Source organism: Cylas formicarius, unplaced genomic scaffold (genome assembly GCF_029955315.1).
Source record: "Cylas formicarius isolate icCylForm1 unplaced genomic scaffold, icCylForm1.1 PGA_scaffold_6__28_contigs__length_40554024, whole genome shotgun sequence".
Lineage (NCBI taxonomy): Eukaryota > Metazoa > Arthropoda > Insecta > Coleoptera > Brentidae > Cylas > Cylas formicarius.
Window position 1 is genome coordinate 32,798,244 of NW_026844347.1, and position 23,626 is coordinate 32,821,869.

At 32.8% G+C, this 23,626-nt stretch overlaps 1 protein-coding gene across 10 annotated transcripts in view; it reads right to left on the reverse strand.

The window, feature by feature from the left end:
• Positions 1 to 23,626, reverse strand: part of LOC132703706 (guanine nucleotide exchange factor VAV3) — a 176,937-nt gene that overhangs the window by 145,344 nt on the left and 7,967 nt on the right. The window contains exon 1 of one of the 10 annotated variants that reach the window (XM_060673123.1): positions 5,868 to 6,002. The exons of the other annotated variants lie outside the window; for them this stretch is intronic. The gene's annotated coding sequence lies outside the window, so the exon portion shown is untranslated. Of the gene's footprint in view, positions 1 to 5,867; positions 6,003 to 23,626 lie in introns of those variants that run through there. 10 annotated transcript variants of the gene reach the window in all.

Below are 23,626 nucleotides of genomic sequence, written 5' to 3' on the forward strand. Positions count from 1 at the left end.
AATGTGCAGGAAGGCGACGCCTTGGATAGCGGACTGTATACAATACACGGGCCTATCGAGAGTTTTTTCTTCATTCATTTAAAAATTGATTATTGTTTTCCACGATAATCCAAATCGATAACACGACAAACTCGATAATCAGTTAAAAATGTACAAACTGTCCGAATTTTCAATCATGTCGACTTGATGATGAATAGAAGCAAAGCCACCTAAGTAATATTTTGTTTTTATAAAAATGTATTTACTTAACTGGTTTTCTCCTTACTGTAAGCTTATTTTGGTAGTACCGGTTTTAAAAAGCTTTTTGCTATTAAAAAGCACTAGGTTATCCTAAAAAAATTAATAGTTCATTAAATGAGATTCTATTGGCTATTAGACAAGTGAATCAAATCTTCATTTACAATTTTTCCCATAGTCAGGTGACCCGCTAAATATAATTTATGATGGTCCCAGCCTCCTATACACAATTTTCAATAATTAAATGAAAAATTTTTAAAAAAAGAAAGAAAAGCCGTCCTAAATATGCAAAAAATATAGGTTGTATTTAAAATTCAACCTATATTAATTACAAATTTACAAATTTCAAATCGCTATCTCAAGCCGTTTAAAAGTTATAGAGTGTTCCCACATTCTTGTGTCACCCGGTACATATAAAAGTATGATAAAGCATGTTTATAATGTAAAGAGATGAAACTCTTAAAATCGACAAAAATTCGTTTTATGACGTCATAACTATCAACTGGGTCATTTGGAGTCCACCGATAAATCAGGCGATATTACCGGCCCGGAAAAAAATGAAGAAGTCCGGGCATTTGGAACAATATATTTCCAGTTTTTATTGATAGATATCGAGGATTACGGTATCCAGAACACGTAAGGTTCGCATTAGACGCGGCGATATTATTTTTCCCGAGCACGTGCCAGAAGTTATTTTTTGTCTCGTCCGTCTACTTTGTTATTGTCCGTGTCGTTCATTTTTAATGGGTTGTTTCCACTGTAACATCGAATACTTTCATAATCGTGTTTCCCAGATCAGGGAACTTTTGACATTCCGATTTGTTTTCCGTGAAGAATATTTGTTATTTTACCTGCTATCTAGGCTTTATCTTGACGTTAAACAATCAACGCTCCACAGAAATATACCCAGGGTCAACGAAAAGTTGTTGTTATGAATACTTACACAAAACTTAAACACTGCATTCTTGTTAAGATAATATATCAAAATAAAAAAGAACTGAAAGTGTCTTTATCAAATGTAATATTTACAAACTACCTGCTACTATATATACCGAAAATTGACCATAAAACCTTAATTAATGTTATTGTGAGAATTTAAGTTCAATAAAGGAGAAGTATTTAAATCTAATTGATCGTTAAGCAATACATTTGAATGTCCCATTTTGTTAATCTTCATTGCTTGCAATAAATTTAATTTTCTACTTTTTGTGGCTGTATGTAAAATATCAAAATTATCGTCAAAAATGTGTTTATTTGTGTTTAAGTGTGTAGCATAATTAGAATGGGGACTATTGTTTTTAAACGCTCTTTTATGTTCGATAATGCGTTTCTTGAAGGATCTACTTGTTCGTCCAATATAAATTTTAGGATAAGATCCGCATTTCAACCTGTAGACACCTGATTTATGAGATTTTGGACATTTCGTTTTATAGTTTTTTAAAAATTTTCCTATTGTGTTGTTAGTTCTGAAAGCTATTTTTAAACCACATTTTAACAAATGAAACTTTTTTTACTAGGTTCTCCTATGTATGTAATTGTTTTAAATTGTTCGTGTTCTGTATTAGGTTTCCGATAAATAGATTTTCCTGTTGTCTGGATTTGTTTTTTATTTATAATTTTATCTATAATGGACGGCTTTTAGCCGTTGTTCAGTGCAATTTGTTTAATGATATTAAGTTCTTTGTTGTAATTTTCTGTTGAGAGTGGCGTATTAAGAAGTCTATCTAGGAAAGAGTGAAATGCAGCCATTTACTGTGTATAAGGGTGATTGGAGCTGTTATGTATGACTGTGTCCGTGTGTGAAGGTTTATGATAAATTGAAAAATCTAATTTGTTTTGCGCTTTCGTAATGGTTAAGTCTAAAAAATTAATAGAGTTATCCTGTTCAATTTCGATAGTGAATTTTATACGAGATTGACATTTTCAAACAACAATAAAACGAAATGTCCAAAATCCCAAAAATCAGGTGTCTACAGGATGAAAGGCGGATCTTGTCATAAAAGTTATATTGGAAAAACAGGTAGATCCTTCAAGAAACGCATTAACGAACATAAAAGAGCGTTTAAAAACAATAGTCTAGATTTTGATTATGCTACATACTTAAACAAAGAAAACCACATTTTTGGCGACAATTTTGATATTTTACATACAGCCACAAAAAGTGGAAAACTAAACTTATTGGAAGCAATGGAGATTAACAAAATGAGACATTCAAATATGCAATATTAACGATCAATTAGATTTAAATTCCTCTCCTTTATTGAACATAAATTCTCACAACAACATTAATTAAGGTTTTATGGTCATTTTTCGGTATATATAGTACCAGGTAGTTTGTAAATATTGCATTTGATAAAGACACGGTGTTGTCGAAGCAATTGTCATGTCAAAATATATAATTTCGTGAAAATCTGAACTTTTAGTTCTTATTTATTTTGATAAATGGATTTTCATCAAGTAAAAGCCACCTCAGTTCAATATTAGCTACAAAGTTGTTCATTAAATCTATTACAGAACGAGAACATGATTTCTAATCATTGCTTAAATTCATGCTTCCCGAGTTCATTGGATTAGTATTACCTAGGAAAACGTTAAATCAGAAACATGTTCTATTCTCTTGAAAAATTTAATAACTTAATTTTTCTAATTATTTCTAGTCTTTTACCTAGGGGCACGCGCAAATTTTTTTAAACCAAAACCAACGCTTTAGCGAAAATCTCAGGAACGGTTTGAATCAACTCCAAGTATACCTTTTTTTAAGAACCAGAATTTTTCTCACTGATTTTTAAGTATTTAACTATACTTATAAATATAAAATTAGGCAATATCGATATGGTTTTGCGGCCAAGGCTATCATACCAATATTTATTGTAATCCGGAATTCACTTTGCGTTAACTGCAGTGGAACGAAAAAGTGTAAATTGTTTCTAGCGTTGTTCTTCAAAAAACTACCATTGTCTTCATTTGAATTAATTATTATCAACGTTTCAGACTGATTGTATCGCTTTCACTTTGACTTTGGATTTGGAGCTTTGATGTTCTGTGGCGCGCTTTATTAGTTGTTGCTAAATAGTGTTACTAAATAGTGGGTTTTGCGGAAAAAGTTCTTAATGTTTGCTTTGAAGACAGTTTCTTTAAATTTTGACTTTCCCAGTGAAGTATCCTGTGGATAACACGGGCGTCTTGCTGTTGCGTTTGGTTTAGTTCGAAATGGAATAGAATAGGTTTTCTTAAATTCTCTTAAAGTCGCTCCGGACTTGAATATTGTTTCTATTTATAATCATTCTAGAAAACGCCTGTTATAAATTAATTCAATTCCGCCTCAACAGCAACCCAAGCGTTGAAGTGGTCATAATTTGGTAAGTTTGGATAAATCTCTTAAACTAGAACCGAACATTTCAATGGTTGGGTTTTATCCAGATTCAAATTTGGTTTATAATAAAAAAGCATTTATATATTTTTGTATAGAAACTTATTTAAGCAGGTGCACAATAATTGTATAATTTGCCAATGAAAATCGAACAATTCTGTATTTTAAAGTTTTAATTAATAGAATTAATGGTCGAATTATTATATTATCATTATTGTAGAAGGGGCGCAAACTTGATTTACATATTCGAGGTGTATTCAAAAAGTAACGTGATTTTTGTAATTGGGCGAGTTGATGTACCTACATTCGATCTTCCATTTTTTTCGTTATGTCGGTACACATGGTCCTAGCATATGTTAACAGTGTCAGCCAGTTTGCACGTTTATTTTTTTTTTGTGAGACAGAAGCGTCAGGCGTGTTTTGTGTGATCGGAGATTTTCTGTTGCAAAAAAAAATGGAAAGAATTAGCCTGGACATTGAAATGTTGACAACGGGATATCGTGAGTTTACTTTGAGCAAAAAAAGAATTATTATTAAAGTATTGCAAGCTGTTTCAAGATGGCCGAGAAGTGGCCGATGACAAACCTTGAAGAAGTGAAACAAAGGATGTTGAAAAATCGTCGAGTCATTATTAGAGAAGTGTGTGTCTATTGTAATTTTTTGTGAAATTTTGGGCTTCAAACTTGCAGCAGGAACATTTGTTCCGAAACTGCTTAATTTTGACAAAAGAACGGTCAAAGGAGCAACTCAAGAGCTGATTAACGACGTCAATGATGATCCTGATAAGCTCAAAAAGGTCATAACTGGGGACGAATCATAGATATATGGGTTATGACGTCGAAACCAAAGAACAGTCGTCCCAATGGAAGAACCGTCAAATGTCAAGGTTTTGCTTACTATTCTCTTTGATTATCGTGGCGTTGGACATCAATAGTTCTTACCGCAAGGTCGTGCGATCAATAAAGAGGATTATGAAGAAAACGTCCGGAATTGTGAGAAAACAATTCATAGATTTTGCATTACGATAATCCAACTGCGCACTCATCGTTACTTGTGTTTAACTTTTCGGCCAAAAACAAAACCACAACGATGCCTCAGCCTCCATGTTCACAGGATATGGTCCCCTGGGACTTTTTCCTGTTCCCAAAACTCAAGAAACCCATGAAGGGAAAAAGGTTTGGAACGATTAAGGAGATAAAGAAAAAATTGCTGGAAGAACTCAAAAGTATACCAGAAAGTCTTTAGCAGAAGTTCTTCGAGGATTGGAAGAAAAAAGTTAGCACAAGTGTATTACTTCTGGGGTAGTTTTTTAGGCTAGGGTTTTAGTGGCTAGGTTTTGTTGCCGAATATATACAAGAGGTATATTTAATGGAAGTTAATGTAAAGTAAAATAGCAGCAGAATAGAGCTGAAAACAGAAAAGATTTTATCTTGTCACTTGCGCACTTTTAATAAATATTATTTACTCCAATTTTTATGTCGATATTCCAAAAACAGCTCGAGATATAAAGAAATTGCAATTTCGAAAACTAAAACATACCAACGAGCACCATTTCATTAGTTCAATCTAGTATTGCTGTTCGGACCATTTAATTCGGACCACCAAAAAATATTACGAATAAAAAAATCTACAGCTACATTATTTCTTGATAAACCTCACATACTCACATAAGATATAACTTAAGACAACATTCAACTGGATAATATATTAAACACATTTAAAAAGCAATGAAAAATTATTTAAAAATTTCAAATAAATCTAACTAGAAACTGACATGTCAATTTAATCCACAGCACGTTCGATTTTTGTTGTGTTTATTAGTTCAATAGAAAATTATATTTTAAACTCCATTTAGTGCACTAATTTTTAGAGATTAACCGGAAATACAGTGCAGCACTGGCGTCCTTATTGGACAACTTCAGGATTGGTCACAGATGAACAGGTCAAACTAGTACATAACAGTAATCATAATCGAAAACGCGGCTTAATAAATTCCACGTTCTTCTTTGCAACTCTCAGAACAAAAGACCCACAAAATATCCTAAGAAATCCAACGTCTCGGACAAGACCTGCGCAAAACGCTAACCTAAATCAAAGTCACACGTTAAAAGCCATGTTAATCCAAACCCAAAAAGAAAAAAACACTTTGTGCACACCTTAACCAAAAATCGGTCTCAAATGCCGACAAACACGTCAAGCGTAAAGCCAGAAATTAGTAGCGCAACCTTAAAAATAGACACTCTCATAATAGAGCCTTCACCTGATGCCGCGTGTTTGTGTCCCGTACTACTACTCGGCCTTGGATGATCTTCAATTTCGGATTTGTGCACTAAATGCGAGTTGAGTCGCGCCGAATCGCGATTTATATTTGGCGTTCTATCACAACCGAGGTTCCTTGGACTCGGCGTTTTACGAAAAAAATTTAAAACTGGCGATTTCTCGCGCCTCGAAGTTTCACTCGCCAAAGGCGGCACTTCTACACGCAACTCCACCCTGTCGCGGCTGGTCGTCACGAAATCGGAAAACGACAGTTTCCGTTTGGCTTCCGGTTTCGACTTGGCCGGTTTCTTCTCCTTTTTACGTTCCGGTCGTACCGGAGGCACTTCCGGAGTTTTACTTCTCCTGAAACTCAACCGGAACGGACTCGACCTCACTTTGCTGGGTTTGTCCAACACCGGTTCCTCGAGATTCTTCTCCCTGCTGGTCGCCAAAGGGTAGAACACCTCTTGGTTCGCGGTTAGCAGAGGAACTGAGGTTTTCCGAACGGGTTCTTTCCGTGCATCCACGTTAGGAGTTTGGACTTTGGTTCTGGAAGGACTCGGAGGTAAAGGGGACTTTTTCTCCTGCTTTCCAGACTTTGATGATGTCGAACTTTGTTTGCTAGACCTCTTGCTGTCTTTGTCTTCCTGAACCACGGACACTTGCTTGCTCGTCTTCGACGACGAAGACGACCGCTTGCTCGAACGTTTGCTGTCGGAATTGGAAACGTGCTCGCAGGAATTCTTTTCCTCGCCGTTGCTGCCGATCACGCAAAATTTCCTGAAAGCTTCCGACGGTGGCGTAACGGTTGCGGTTGTCTCTATAGTCCCGATAGACTTTCTTACTCTCGCCGAGTAAAGTGGTTCCGATTTCGACGACGAGGAACTCCTGCTGAGTAATTTGAAATTGAGCTTGGGCAGCTTTTTCCTGGACTTGTTCGTCACAGGTTCAGCTGATACATCAGCCTTACTGCTTGAAGGTCGATCCAGCACTAAGTCGAATTGGGATCTCGAGGTTCCAGGAATCGAATCTTTACACGACGCGGATTTTCGTTTTAGTGAAATGTTGGGATCGGTCTGCGCGCTATCTAACGGCAACGAGTTGGTTCTAATAGGGCAGATTTCCGGATTCGGGTTGACGGGTACGTAAATCACTCGACCATATGACAGATACACTACCTCATCTGCCGGAAATATGACATACATGCTCCAGTGAGATGCCACATCGCGATGTTGAGCTCGACAGTGTCTTCAACATTAGAGATGTCATACGTGGCCGCTTTTTATTATATTATTGGTTCGAGTTTTGGTAGTAGGGCAATGTTTATAAGTTTTTGTACCTGCGAACAATAGAAAAAATATATTATTCGGTCCTTTCTAGGGTTGTCGCAATAATTTATATTTGACACCAAATCTAATGAATTGTAATGGTCCCGCGACGAACTCTTTCTTTGATGTTTTTTTTTATAATATTTATTTATTTATATCTATAACGAAATCTATTATAAATCATACAACATACAAATTTATATTTTATTATACCACTGTCTGAGCTGAATACCGATTAGCAGGTCTGGAAAGATAGCAATATGTGGAAGAAAAGTTGGTTGCAATCCTCGGTATTTTTATCTTTTTTATTTGCTTTTCAAGAAATGTGTAATTAATCTATAATAAAGCTTTGATGTGATTGATTTAATCTTTTTTATATTTATTGGGATCTACGTTGAATTTATTATATTAAAATTTATTGAATTTATTTAGTAGTTCAACTTACGGCCTGATCACCCAATATCAAGTTGCAATTAACTTAACAACTAGCTGAAAAAACTAAGTACCACTACTTACAATTTGCTAAGATAGTTGCTTCTTCCAAAAGAGAAGCAGAACATGAGTTAGTTAAAATAACTTTATAACATTGGCAATATTCTGGAATTAATTTTGTAATAATTTTGCAAAAAATGTTTTTGAATTACTAAATATATAGTCTTTATTTTGGAATTGATTGTAAGATGCTATCATTGTCAGGAATGGGAATTTCAACTTGTAATTCGTTTTAGATAAATAAGAACTAAAAGTTCAGATTTTCACGAAATTATATATTATGACATGACAATTGTTTCGACAACACCGTGTCTTTATCAAATGTGTATGTCATAATATATAATTTCGTGAAAATCTGAACTTCTATTTTATTTTGATAAATGAATTTTCATCAAGTAAAAGCCACCTCAGTTTAGTTCGTTCTAGGTGAATTTTTGATGGCAAAGGTCCTGTAGCCTTTTAGTTTTATTTGTGACACTTAAGTACACCGAACTAAATGTTGCATTGTCAAAGGTTAGGGAATTAATAATTTTAGATATAATCCTTCTGTTGTACAGTGTCGACATTTTGATAACTTTCGAAGTTATTGACATATGTATCAGGCAAAGTGAAGGAATATCTTTTGATATTTTTCAAACAGCTGTATATATTTAGTATAAAAAGGAGACCAGCATAAATTGGCGTATTCAAACTTCAAATATACTGGGCTATAATAAAGAGTTTTTCCGATTTGATTTTTTTGCATTTAAAATTAAGAAACCAAGATTTCTATCTGCCAGTCTTATTATTTTTATTGAACGTTAATTTTGTATAAAATGAAATGCCAAGGTCATCTTTTGTGGTTAATGGTTTATTAGTAACTATTCAATTTATATTCAAAGAAAAGTGCTACAATCATTTTCATTCACTATTTTTCTGTATATTTTCATGTTATCAGCATACATGGAGATATCCACTATGTTCTATGTCATTTATGAATTATAGAATTAATTGTGGCCCTTGTATTGATCCCTGTGGCACACCAGATGTAACAGGTAATCGATCGGTACTATTATTTTTCACTAAGACATGCATTCTATTTGATAAATAAGACAGCAATAAAAGGCGCCACTCATTAGACAAGGAAAATTGACTTAGTTTTAATATGATGAACACGGTCAAAAGCTTTTTCAACATTTGCGCCTCAGAAAATAAATTTTGTAAAATTTGTGAAATTTTTCAAAGTAGATCTGCGCTCTCGAAAACCATACTACAAGTTTGATAACTTTTTCTTTATATACACACTTAATCTAGCAGTTACTATGTTAAGACCTGTGGTTCTGCCAGGTATTTCCTACAATCCTCTAAAATATAACGGGGAAAGTAATCGTGGCCTACAGTTTTCTTATTTTTGAGCTTCGATATTGCAGTAATAACATCGTTTTCTGGTTTTTCTGAGTCGAATTTGCTAACGTGGCTTCTTCAGAGCTTGACTGAAACTACTCAACTAACCAAAACTACTCAGTTTCAGTGAAGTCCTGAAGAAGCCAACAGGATGATTGGCGAAACGTCAGCAAGTTCGACTCAGCAAAAACGGACGCAGGAGGAATCCAGAAGTTTTGTAAAAAGTATTATAGTAGCCTGTAGAAGTTTCTTTGAAAAATTAACCTCAGTTTCCCTCATCACAAATTACTTGATTATTTAGAGACATTTGATTGGGAATACATTTAGATTTATTCATTTCTGGATTGTATGTAATTCCAAAACTGTTGTGGGTTTTGTTAAATGCATTCTTCACAATTCGACAAACTTGTTTTATATGCAGATTTTATATCTTTTGCTATTTTTGATCTTAAGGATTTATAGTCAACTGAAGTAATCCTGTTTTTTATATAATTTTAAATTTCGCATTATATCATAAATTATTTCTGGTCTAAACCAATCTGGAAATTTTTGTTTTTTTTAGTAACATAAAAATGGAAATTCATGTTGGTAAAATAAATTTATAGCACAATTTACATCCAAAACTGCTTCAATATGAATGAATGAATGAATTAAATATTCCTAGAAAATCTGCTTCTCCATAAATTATAATAAGACTTATCACTAGTAGAACATGACTCCAGCATCCTCAACCACAATAGGCTGTATACATCTTTCCACTTTTCGAGCAATTATCAAATCTAGAATTCTATTGTTACCAATTTACAATAAATTACAACCATTTAACATACTTTGCCTTTTTCTTGAATGAGTATCTGATATGTTAAAATGACCTAGAATTACAACTAAGACGTAGAACAAGTTTTCATATACATAAAAACCTAATTGAAGAAAGAATATCCACTAGAACAATTCTGCAAGAATATCTTTTCCTCTATTGTTCTCAATAAAAGTATTTTATCACGTATAACCTTATCTTTTTAATTACAATTCTACGTCATATATTCCTGATAGCTCTGCTGATAATACAGGAATTTGCGAAGCGGTGATGAAAAAAAATATTTGAGATCTCATCTATTAACGAACATGCCCGCTATCTTATATCTCCCAATATATATGAGCTTCTTAGACAACCCTATGCCATCTGCTGTCATCTATTAGATAAAACAGAGAATTTAGCTCCTTCCAAATTTTAAAATTTAACTTTTATTTACATCGTTAAACAACGTTAATGAGTTGTTGCTCTAACTACGATTTTTAAAGCTACTAAACCAATAAAACAATGGGACATCTAAATTTCAATTTATTTAATACTATTTTACATCAATAAGATGTGCGTTTCCATAAATAAGTAAAAAAAAAATAGCTAAAATTTTCCACTAACAGGTGTTACATTTCACATAATTCAAACGGACTGAACGCAGCGTAATTTGAATCCCACAAAAAATGCGACAAAATTCGATTCGACTTGTTAAAACCTCCTCATTTGGGTGGGTCCATTAAAGGTCTGTCTATACATATTAGAGTATTAGTGTCAATCAGTATTAATCAATGATACACAATTCACGCATCCAGTGAAATACAAGATGGCCTATTTCACTAATAAATAATTAGGAATTACTGCTATAGTGGAAAAAAATCAAGAAACGGACACTGAACCAACATTGATGGTTCAACATTAGGTTCATTAGGTTAAGGCAATGATATTTTGTGATACGGCACTAATATGTATAAATATACCTTAATTCGCTAGATGTCAGTTTGGATGGGAAATTTTCACGGCAGTATTTTTTCAAATATTCCCAGATCTGATTAAATGTTCTGGAAAAAGTGCGTGTAGATCACTAAAAGGCTCAAATTTCAGGTTGGTTTGTCAAATTCAGGTGCAGGCGGCAAAAAAGTTTTGAGAAAATGGTAGATATTATTTGGAACTTAAAGATATTTTTTAATCTCAATTCTGTCAATCTTTATTTTAAAACTTTCAAAATTCTCCATTCAAATTCTGGTTTTGTTTTTGGTTTCTATTTGCCGGCTTGCTTGAAATCTGAATGATTTTGTGGTCGGGGAATAAAGGCCTTCATTATTATGACATACTATTGTAGGTTTATTTCACCAGATAAAATCATTATAAAAGAAAATTATTATTTATATTTCGCATTGCTTTCCACGTCTTGTTTTGAATTCGACAAGATGCTCTCCAAATCCGAGAATATTACTCTGCAACTTCAATGTTCAATTTTGCTTAAAATTCGTGGTTTCCAGTTTTGATTCCACCTTGTTGAGGGCTTTTACGTGTATACGAAATCGCAATATTCTTGCAGTTCACGTTTGTACACATTGTGCTACGTATCACGATATTTCGACGCATGGAGACTTCCCGGACAACTGAAAATTTAGTGAACACACATTACTTTTACTTGAAAATTGACGGACTCGCTAATATCGGTATTTGCAACAAAACGATGACATGAAAATTCGTTGTGGATATAACGTACATCATAATTTACTTGGCACTTTTATATTTACGTGTATGTTTACACAATTATCACGAGCGTTTAACTATCATTACACTTAAAAGCTGACATATTGCCCCGTTCTATGAAAAACGTTTTCGACAATACACTTTGCCGTTGTTTATACACATTTGCGTTTGAAGAGATTGTGTTACTCATTTTTCGTGTAAACTTTTCTCTTCGAGAGTGCCAAATGGTTTATTAGTTTAGTTAGTTGAGCCGGGAAAAATTACAGAAGTGCGTAGCTAAATTTAGCGACAGAAATTGAGGATAATTGTTGTTTTAGAAACGTACAAAGTCGATACACAAGCGAAGATTGTATAAAAATGTTCTATGCAGTGCACACAGTGAGATACAGCTCTCCAAGTTAATATTTAGTGCGTTTCTTGAAATAAATTCTTTTCTGGTAAACAATAATGGCATGATAGGAAATCTTCTAGCTGCACAATAGATTTTTTCAGTTTTACTTTTATATATAAAGAGAGTGTTTCAAAAAACTCTCGACTGGAGACTCGGCATTTAAAAATACAAGAAAAAAATTTCACGTAGTGCTAAATATCAATTGTTAATTTATGACAAGGCAAATCTGGAAATGAAGCATTTAAAAAAATACTAAACTAATAAACACTAAACATTCTAATTAACAATAACTGAGGAGCAAAGAAATTGCTTTTTTGGTGACTTATTCAAAATAAATAATGAAAATCGCAAAAAAGTGAATGGCGTACATTTTTTTGATAATAATATTCCTTCCCTCTTCCTGGACTACACTGGGCTTCGTAATTTTAATCTTGTTCAGGCGAAATCAGTTTTTTAGCATAAATGACGTGGCCAAATTTCAACAAAATCGGCAACAAATATTCAACATATTGCGGAAAAGTAATTTTCTAAAAAAGTATTACTACATTCATTCAAGTAACGCGTTTACTTCCATTTGAACTTTTTTGGTTCATGAATCTCCAGCCCAGCGTCGGACCACGTTTTTTGAAACACCCTGTAACATTTTAATTGAATTATTTTATTTATTATTTTATGAAATTAAATAAAAAATAGGTTAATGGTAATTCCAAAACGATTTTTACTGAATTGAAGTTTGGTAAGTTATGATAATGTTTTACAAATCTCATGAGATCTTAATGACTACTGATAAGAACTATCTAAATGAGACGATGCAGATAATGTTATAGAACTTCGAAAACTGCTTTTTTAACCCCTAGACGTTTCTAAAATGCATGTGAGCATTTCTATTTACTGCTTCTTCATATGGGCTCCTCCATCAACTTTATTTTCTGTTGTTAACAATGTACTATTTTTCCAATGTTTATTCCTATCTTAACTACGTCTTGATTTGTTGTGGAGGTCTAAAGGATGCCGAAACGCATTTTACGGACTATGCTGCATGAGCCGTGGAATTTTTCATGTCGAGACCTATTTCCTCAACACTCTTTATTGACACTCCCTGGTCAAGAGACTAAGATATTCATTACAATTTAACATACGCCAACTGTCTCTTGCATCAAAAAATTCTTTTGCTTTGATTGTAAAAATTTATAACAAATTGGCTATAGAACTGAAGGAGATAGCTAGTCAAACACAATTCAAGTGTACTCTGAAAAATAAATTGCTACGCCTCGCCTATGACGATATTAAGGTTTTTCTTTCTTGTGCTACCTTTCAAATACGTGTTCGTTCTTTGTTACTATCTATATATTTGTTATTTATGTAATATTATTGATTATCATTATTAATTAATTAATTATACAAACATAATTTTATATCATTTATTATACTGACAATATCCAACACTTGTAACTCAAATCTTATGGAAATAAAGCTAAATTCTGTATAAAATTTGGATAAGATGGGGTTCCCGATTATCTTTTTCTTGTAGAATTTTAAAGATAAACCCCAAGAAAAAAGAGAATGAAAAATAAGAAAGAACAAGATACGGAAACACAGAATTCCAATTATTGGCAGACAGCGGCAAATTGTTTATATAAATGCTAAATAGTAGCGGTCCAAGAAGCAAACCCTGCGGAACGCCGCACTTCACAGGTAGAACACTGTCACTCGACTCAGCTCCATGCTCAACACACTGAGACCTGTTACTGAAATGTGTTTCGATTAATTTTAGAGGAATTTATTTAAGAGTACACGGTGGGTCACACAGTCGAAGACTTTAGCTTTGCTTACAAAATGGATAGGCGCATCTGTAGTCGATTTATTTTCACGAAAAGGTGGATTAACGATTTTTCGATATTTTTCTAACTAACCAAAAGTGGGGCTAATGGGCTAATAGTATTTACGAATTAAAACCAAATCAATTAGTGGAACTTGAATTATTTAGGATCATAATAATATCGTAGACTTCTGCTTCAGAGACTACATTCAAAAAGAAAGATTGGCGTTCGATTTCGTGAATTCGTGAAGAACATATTGAATTCATCTGGTGTGATTGATTTGAAGATTGATTATTCTCATGATTGATTAAAGCCCAGCTTTACGTGTGTTGATGGATTTTGATATAAAGCCGGCATACGGTGGGCCAGGGAGAGCCCAAACTATTGAAATGACCAACCCATAGTACATTTCGTACAATGAAGGTTTTCCATATCATAGACTAATTAAATAGGCAACGAACTTTCAACAAGCGATTCAAGTCGACTTGTTACCATGGAAACGCCAACAATAATTTTGTAACGTTTGTTGTCAGTGTCATTTTGAGAATGTTTTATTCATACGATTTTCCGTGTGAAAAGTGGAGGGGACCTTTTGAAAGAAATTAGCTTTTGACAAAATTCAAAATGCAGGAAGCCAGTAAGCCTTAAAAAATTCTACATTGTTTTGAGTGATATTAAAAAAATATCTCAAAAGAGTATGTTTGTAATTTATTATTATGTTACAATTTTAGCATAATTTAGGGATGCTGTTGATACTATGTATTAAAATAACATGTGGTGTTATATGTAAGACACAGTCTTGCTCCCACCTGCTCCATTTTATCAAAATAATTTGTAAAGAACTTACCGGGTGAGCAAAAAAGCGGAGAAAGATGTTTTTCGTTTTTCGTTTGAACTATTAATATATAAATTTGTTTTCTTTTTTTTATAGAGCGATAGTGTAACTTAAGTTTGATTCATGTAAGACATTGTTATTATTTTTGACATTTCAATAGTGAAAGGTATTGTCATCACTTTTGTTTACTATTGGTTGACATGCTGTTTTAATCCTTTAACATTTTTAGAGCTATGACTAATGCAAAAATTGTAACAAAAACAGAGCAAAGTGCTTAACTAAATTATGCTTTAGGTGTATAAAAACCCTGTTATTTCGTTTCTTTCAAGCAAACAAACTTATATATATTAAAAAATCCGATAACATTATTTTGTTTTAATCTATATTAAATTTTTTATGAAATCATTACTTTTGGGATATCCTGTATTATTTGTTTTTTATTTACCTAAAGATAATTGTTTCAAATTGTTTCTACATTTTGTGTAGTGTTATTAAACCGTTTTCGTGATTTAATTAAAAACTGTTTGAAAATATCGAGTTTTTTGTGAACACCCTGTATAATAATTATATTGTATTAACGTTTTTATTATTATTATCGAATCGAATTAGTCAAACACCTAGGGTTTCCCTGCCCCACTGTGCCTTCGATTTATTTTCCCTAACAAGTTTCTTGTAATTAGCATTGGCCAGTCTGTACTCAGACCACGTATCGGGAGTAGAGAATACTCGACACTTAGCTTTTAGAAAAAGCATATGATCTTTTTTATTTCTGAGGTCACGGCTGAACCAAGCCACCAGAAGACTAACGGAATTACCACGTTTAGCTTGGAAATGTGAAGCAGTTGTTGTGTATCAAAGGATGACTCGAGGCTATTTTCAAAAAAAGGTTCCCAAGTGACACCATCAAAGGACGCACTGACATTGTTCAGGCCCGTCTGAGTAGCTCGTCTAATTTGAGTATGATCCTCAGCTATGGTAGAATACAATAAATTTTGCTGAATGATCAGAGAAGGCTGAATACACACCACCAGCAGTAAACAAAGTGGAGGCCACACGGGTTTGAGGTGACTGTAACGAATAAACCAAAGGAGGCAAGTAGATTCGGAAACTCAATAGTTAGAACGTCAGAAGTCAAGTTAAATTTAATATTAGATTTAAATAGGGTCTTAAAATACTAATTGATCGAAGAAATTGGGCTTTTCTTTTCATTCTGTTGAAGCAGGAGGGGGAGTAGGCTGCGTTAAGCGACATCTTTATCAGAATTCTCCTCCGGAAACGGAAACCCGTTTTTAGGGTAAAGGATTTGCCAACATTCCGGAGCGCGGCGATAAACTTGACGCCGATCGCGAAAAATGATTTGCACCCCGCATAACACGACATATTTCTCGGATATTTCCGTCATTAAATTTTCGAGTTTTTACACAACCAGCGATAAGAGCAGTGACCCATTTTCGCGAAATTATTTACCCGCGACTCGAAACGAACATGCAGGTTGGTATCGAGGCACGTTACGTTGCAGAACCCCGAAATATGAAATATTGAAAATATTGTTGATATTATGATATTAAATGAATTGATCTTTTTATTTTAATTAATGAAGACCTCAAGGTTTTGTTGTTAATGTCCCTTCTGCACTTTTTGTTTCCGAACATCCTTCATCCAGCATTTGAGGTCGAAAATAGCAGAAATCGTCAGATAAACCAACTAATCAAAATCATATACTAAATACGCATAGAAGAGCCAGTTCCCAGCGTAGTGCGAGATTTAGAGCATCTAGTAGAAACTGAAAGCTTTTTCTGCGAATGAGGAGCACGCATATAAAGCGATATTAATATAATAATATAAATAATTTAAAAATCATGGTATGTCGTGGCTGTTTGTTTTTTTCCGTAAGAGTCAAGAGTTTTGGTAGTCTTGATAAGGGACAACTGTTTGACAACTAGCATCACTCAATGCATTTTTAAGTTTTAGTATTTTTTAAACCTTTACTTGTTGGTAAGAAATTTTATTTGCAACTTCTCATGAGTGTAATGAGTAACTGTTCAAAATCGTATTTAACTGTTAAAGTTAACCACCATGGGCGTTTTCCATTTAAATGTAATTTCTTAACTACAAACCTACTTTTTGACATAAAAGTGACAGGTCTGATTTCCAAGATAGTGGACGGGCGCTACCTTGAAAATTAAATGGAAAAAAGAGTCTCGTGATAAAGTCTGTTCATAGATATAAGAAAGTGACTAACTGATACGAATTAAGGAAAGACCCGGGCAAGCTGTAAGAATGAAATATGGCCGAACAGGTCCGTACTTTGCTTAGAATTTAATTATTTGGGGTTTTGTTAGGAAAGATACTAAACAATATTAATTTATTTATGTATGTATTTATGTCCAAATCTAAAATAAAATCACAACTTATTTTTATTACCTACTTAAATTACTTCAAATTATTCACATAATATATCAGTATCACTATAGCTATCATCGCCTGTTCTAATTATTATTTGTTCTATATTATTTGCAATATGTATATACTATTGTTCTGCTTTTTCTGTATGTTTCACATAATTTGGCCAACTTTGTGGAGGGATGTTAAAAACTTCGATTTCTATAAGTTTGAGGACATTGGATTTAACACGGGGAAAAACATTGTTACGACGAATGGCAGATTTCAGTTGGTGCCAAACATGTTCAATGGGATTAAATATACAGTGGTAAGGTGGAAGTCTTAAAACTGTATGCCCTAGATTTTTGCATATTTATCACAGACATATTGCTTTTGTTGGTTCAAGCTTTGTAGAACCTCAATTAATTACTTTTTGGTACAATATTCGTGAAAATAACTTGCATTGTCCAGTTCAATTACGCTATTAGGAGGAATGTTTGGAACTAGCTAAAACTAACTAACTAAAATAGTTATTCTTTTACCTCTTTTTGATGGTGCGTTTGTTTTACACTTATCAGTTGAGTCAACCCAACCCTTTTCCGGGGTATCATAAGTGTCGAACCAGGTTTTATCCAAGTAAATAAGTGGCCTTTGTTGTTCTCTGTAAATCCTAATTTTTTCTAGATATTCCAGTCGCCATTTCCGAATTCTAAATGATTCCATTAAAACTTGCCTTTTGTCAATTTTCTTAAATCTAAAACCCATGTGTTGAATACACTTCCATAAGGTAGTTCTGCCACCTTTAACAGCGGTTTCATCTTTTTCGAGCCTCCTAATTAAGATATCTAATGTAAGCACGCTTTGTTCCTCGTATAACTGGTAGATTTTATGCCGTAATATATGTTTTTTTCCTCGCTGAAATGGGATTATTCACAATTTTTCCATGCAGTTGACGTTGGAATTTTCGTTAATGTGGCCGTTTCTTAAACATTGTTTATAACTTCCTTAGTTTCAATAGAATCGTGTTTTTTAACATTTGGGCGGGAGTATCTCCTGAAATACACTAGACTCGCACATATTTTGCATAATTCGCATACGATTGAACACAGGCTGTATTGCACACGAAATAAAAACGATTACTAATAAACTTAAACTAAGTAGTATACCAAACCAAGGAATATTAAACACAGGTAGGTATGAAATTATTTTCTATTACGGACCACAATTTTACCTGAGTTTAAGTTCCGAAACTTTAGGTAATAATCTTGTTGCATTGTATGTTAATGACCACCCTTGGATAATCCCATTCAAAAGCAATTGGTCATTTTCTTATATCTATGAACAGACTATACACCTTACTTTAAAGGCTATAAAATACTCTATCAGAATATTATACTCCTGGTGTTGCCCTAAACAAAGCCTGTCAAGAATTGTTGCGGTTTTTTACGGTTTCTTGTCTTATTTTGCATTTTGTTGATAGCGAACATGGCAAAAAAGGTATTTTAAAAAAATCGAAAGAAAATCGGATTACGCGCATATTGCTTATCCTTAAAATATAATTTTGCACTCTTTTGCACATTTATTAGTGCCCTATCTACTTATCTATCTAAATGGAAAGCAGAAGATTGGAAAAACATCTTCTAACTCGCCACATTTCTTGTTCCGCCAGATATATACGTAAAATTAAAATTATATTATATGGATAGTTGCAAAAATATTTAGACCTCCTTGGAAAGCTTTCGAGGCCAGTTAATGTACTGTTCTCCTGTAATACTAAGTAATATTGTAATTTTACCTTGGGTTATTTTTGTTTTTTTTTTAATTTTTGTGGGATATCTGCGTCTAACTTTAAAATATTTTATTTCTAATGGTTTTTTTGCTATTTTAACAACTGCAACCAGTGCATAAACTGTAACAAGTTATTACACGCCCGAGTCCAAACAAAACCGATGATTCTGAATGATTTAGTCTGTTGCAACAGCCAAGGTCTCGCAAATTCTATTTCAAAATAATTGTTTGTTTACTGAGGAAAATGTATATCGTAGCAGGAATATGTTAGCGTCGCTGCCTAAACTTTTTATACAGGGTGTTCAAAAGTACGTTGCCAAATGCGTCATTTCGAGGCAGAAATGTTATGAGAACAACTATCGACAAATATGTGGGTTTCTAATATATTTCGGCAACAAACATGTATGCTACCAATTTTGTTATAATTTTTGTATTTTTAAATTGATTAAGTACTTATTTAGTGTTTACGTTTATTTGTAAACTTTCATTGTGATGTTGCTCTTCAATTTCTTTATCCCTAAAGTGGCGCCACATATAGAAATCAGTGCCTTAAATTCTGTTAACAAACTTTTTCTGTATAGTGTTATTCGTTTTTTCAAAAAAGTGCTGTCATAATGGATGTCATGGATAGGTTTAACACAGAACCCGTAAACAAAGCCTTGTCTCGTACACTCTATCATTTTCGATAACTAATTACTTCGCGGTAAAATGTTTCATTATGAGCATTTTCCCAGAAGCTCTTAGAGAGGTTCATTAATGGCGGAAATATCCTTTTTTTGCATTTTTCTTTCTATTAGATGTCGGCCGCATGATTTACTTATTTCGCAAAAGCAATTACGTGACTGATAATTAGTCATGCCCTTTTCAGTGCTGAATTTATATCAAGTAGTTTTTAATAGTTTTGATCCTCATGCTAATTAGCTCTGCTCCTAGGCAAGAATTAAGCATGAAAGTATTTTCCATATTTTCCCATAAACCCATAAGTTGTATACTATGCAACAAGTTTGATAAGTGCCGCTTTAGTAATGAGTTTAATTTGGCACGGTGCAGCGAGAGTTCAATAAACGAATGGTTGAGACGTGTCGCTTGGCTAAAATCTCCGGAAAAAACGTGCGATCGCGCTCAAACCCGTGGCCAAAGTACCGGAAACCTCGGAAGAGGCTTGCCACAATGGTGGTGGTTAACGAAACTGATATCTTCATATATATATATATATATATATATATATATATATATATATATATATATATATATATATATATATATATATATATATATATATACAGATATATATGTATATATATATATATATATATATATATATATATATATATATATATATATATATATATATATATATATATATATATATATATATATATATATATATATATATATATACAGATATATATGTATATATATATATATATATATATATATATATATATATATATATATATATATATATATATATATATATATATATATATATGTATATAAATTGAAATGTCTATTTAACAATTAAAACCTTTGTCAACGACTTCATCAATAATTTGGTTTGGTACTGCTGATTTTGTTATTATATATTGCAAATGAACGGTTCTGGAATTGAAATTAAACATCCAAAACCATATGTTTCCCTTGAATATTGCAGTCCAGGTACGTACACTCCGTATTGACAGTTTCCTTTTGAAATGAACTTTACGTTTCTCATTTTAATTCTATTTATAACCTGTTGATACCCACAGGTTTAAATTAGAGGATCGGCAGTCTATTTTTATAATTCAATACCACTGGCCTAGAAAATAGGCTTGTCAGAACTTAAAATTAGCGATCCCTAAGTAGCTGACTGCGATCGGTGATGAAATTAAAGTTTCCTCCAAGGTGTAATTTGTTTATTAGACTCACTTTATGCTGCTATTTATTTATTATATAGTTTATGCACGGAATGGATAAATTATGTAGTTGGATTGAATAACGGCCACAACTTTCACGGTAAGAACTGTTAATTTCGCCCCTTGAAATGCAAAGGGTCTCTCCTCGTTTCATTGTCAAAGGTTTGTTCCTCCATCGAAAATTTACTACCGCCTCTACGTCGTTTGTCTCTCTCCTGGTTAAGCAAATCAATTGTATTAGGTAACTAACAGCAGAGGAGTATTTGATTATCTACCAACTTCAGTCTCATTAATAACGGTACTTCCCCTATACAGTTCATTTTGTGCAATATAACACGCCAGAAGATATCGTAATATTGATCAGGAGTTACAACATTAATGAAAATATTTAATTATTGATGAAGTCGTTGACAAAGGTTTTAATTGTTAAATAGACATTTCAATTTATATACATATATATATATATATATATATATATATATATATATATATATATATATATATATATATATATACACAGATATATATATATATATATATATATATATATATATATATATATATATATATATATATATATATATATATATATATATATATATATATATATATATATATATATATATATATATATATATATATATATATATATATATATATATATATATATATATGTATATAAATTGAAATGTCTATTTAACAATTAAAACCTTTGTCAACGACTTCATCAATAATTAAATATTTTCATTAATGTTGTAACTCCTGATCAATATTACGATATCTTCTGGCGTGTTATATTGCACAAAATGAACTGTATAGGGGAAGTACCGTTATTAATGAGACTGAAGTTGGTAGATAATCAAATACTCCTCTGCTGTTAGTTACCTAATACAATTGATTTGCTTAACCAGGAGAGAGACAAACGACGTAGAGGCGGTAGTAAATTTTCGATGGAGGAACAAACCTTTGACAATGAAACGAGGAGAGACCCTTTGCATTTCAAGGGGCGAAATTAACAGTTCTTACCGTGAAAGTTGTGGCCGTTATTCAATCCAACTACATAATTTATCCATTCCGTGCATAAACTATATAATAAATAAATAGCAGCATAAAGTGAGTCTAATAAACAAATTACACCTTGGAGGAAACTTTAATTTCATCACCGATCGCAGTCAGCTACTTAGGGATCGCTAATTTTAAGTTCTGACAAGCCTATTTTCTAGGCCAGTGGTATTGAATTATAAAAATAGACTGCCGATCCTCTAATTTAAACCTGTGGGTATCAACAGGTTATAAATAGAATTAAAATGAGAAACGTAAAGTTCATTTCAAAAGGAAACTGTCAATACGGAGTGTACGTACCTGGACTGCAATATTCAAGGGAAACATATGGTTTTGGATGTTTAATTTCAATTCCAGAACCGTTCATTTGCAATATATAATAACAAAATCAGCAGTACCAAACCAGTGCAAAAGTCAAAAAAACTCAAAATTACTAAAGAATTCTTGACACGTTCTCGCTATTCGTTCTGGGGACGTTGACTTACATCCCCGCAACATTTCAGATATTACTTATGGAAGCTATCCCATCGCTTTTGAAGGTTCAATAATAGAAACTTCTCTCACTTGGAAGTATAATCTGTTAGTACTTCAGACCAATAAGATATCAAAGCAATTGTGGTTGAGCATGGATAATATTTGTCAATTGCGAAGCATTGCGGCGTTCAATAATTATAAGCAATTAGTAATTAGGGCATTAGCTTTGTTCCTTAACTCGACGGAGCTTTCATACAGGGAAACTATTTACAATTACTAGTTAACTACTAATCATTTACTAAAACTGAAAACCTGATTTGCTTTAATTAAGTCAAGTTAAATGAAATCTTGAACTGTTTTGGACAATATGAATCAATTTCATTTGTTGAACTGAGGAGGCTTTTACTTGATGAAAATCCATTTATCAAAATAAATACGAACTAAAAGTTCAGATTTTCACGAAATTATATATTTTGACATGACAATTGTTTTGACAACGCCGTGTCTTTATCAAATGTTTGATAAAGACACGGTGTTGTCAAAACAATTGTCATGTCAAACTATATAATTTCGTGAAAATTTGAACTTTTAGTTCTTATTTATTTTGAATTTCATTTGTTTTTTTTTTTCGAAAACAAACAGCATTTAGACACTATTATAGACAACACTAAAGAGGCACTCTTGACATCACTGTGGTTGCAGTGTACATCCATATTTGCCAAATTACGTGTGATATAAACGGGAAGAAAATATGTCTGCTAACAATAAATGCAATTATAACCCCTTATCATTCCACAGCTCGCTTATTTCGCAGCTTTATCAAGTTGTTCGTCCACTAATAAAATTCGCGGAATTGTTTTTATTAAGCCACAGATGTTTATCGCGGAATGTTCTATGCTTTCAATTTTGCCCATACTCTGACGTCGCAGTATGTCTACCTCTCCAGCATAGATACGATATATTTATTAAATATTATCTTGATATTCGGCTGTTATATGACGATATGATATGATACAATAAAATACAATTAATTGTTACACATGGTAAAAACACATATTGCCTTAGGATAATTCTTTTTGTTCAAAAATTTACTCAGTTAAAGCCAAATGAAGTACATTTTTTTGAACATACGACGCATAAATAATTTATGTTTATTTTAATCTCTGTTCTTTCTTCGTTTCCAGATTAAGAAGTTGAACAACGTTGTCGAATAATTAGCTATTTCACGGTTTAGAATAGATTACTTAGCTTATAAGCTTTAACAGTCATGTTTTATATAATAACTATGTCATAAGTTCAAGAAGGTATCACGAGCATATATACGATACGTACATAAAATACATAACAGCATAAAGTTTGCATAACGCATATTTTAATTAAAATATGTCA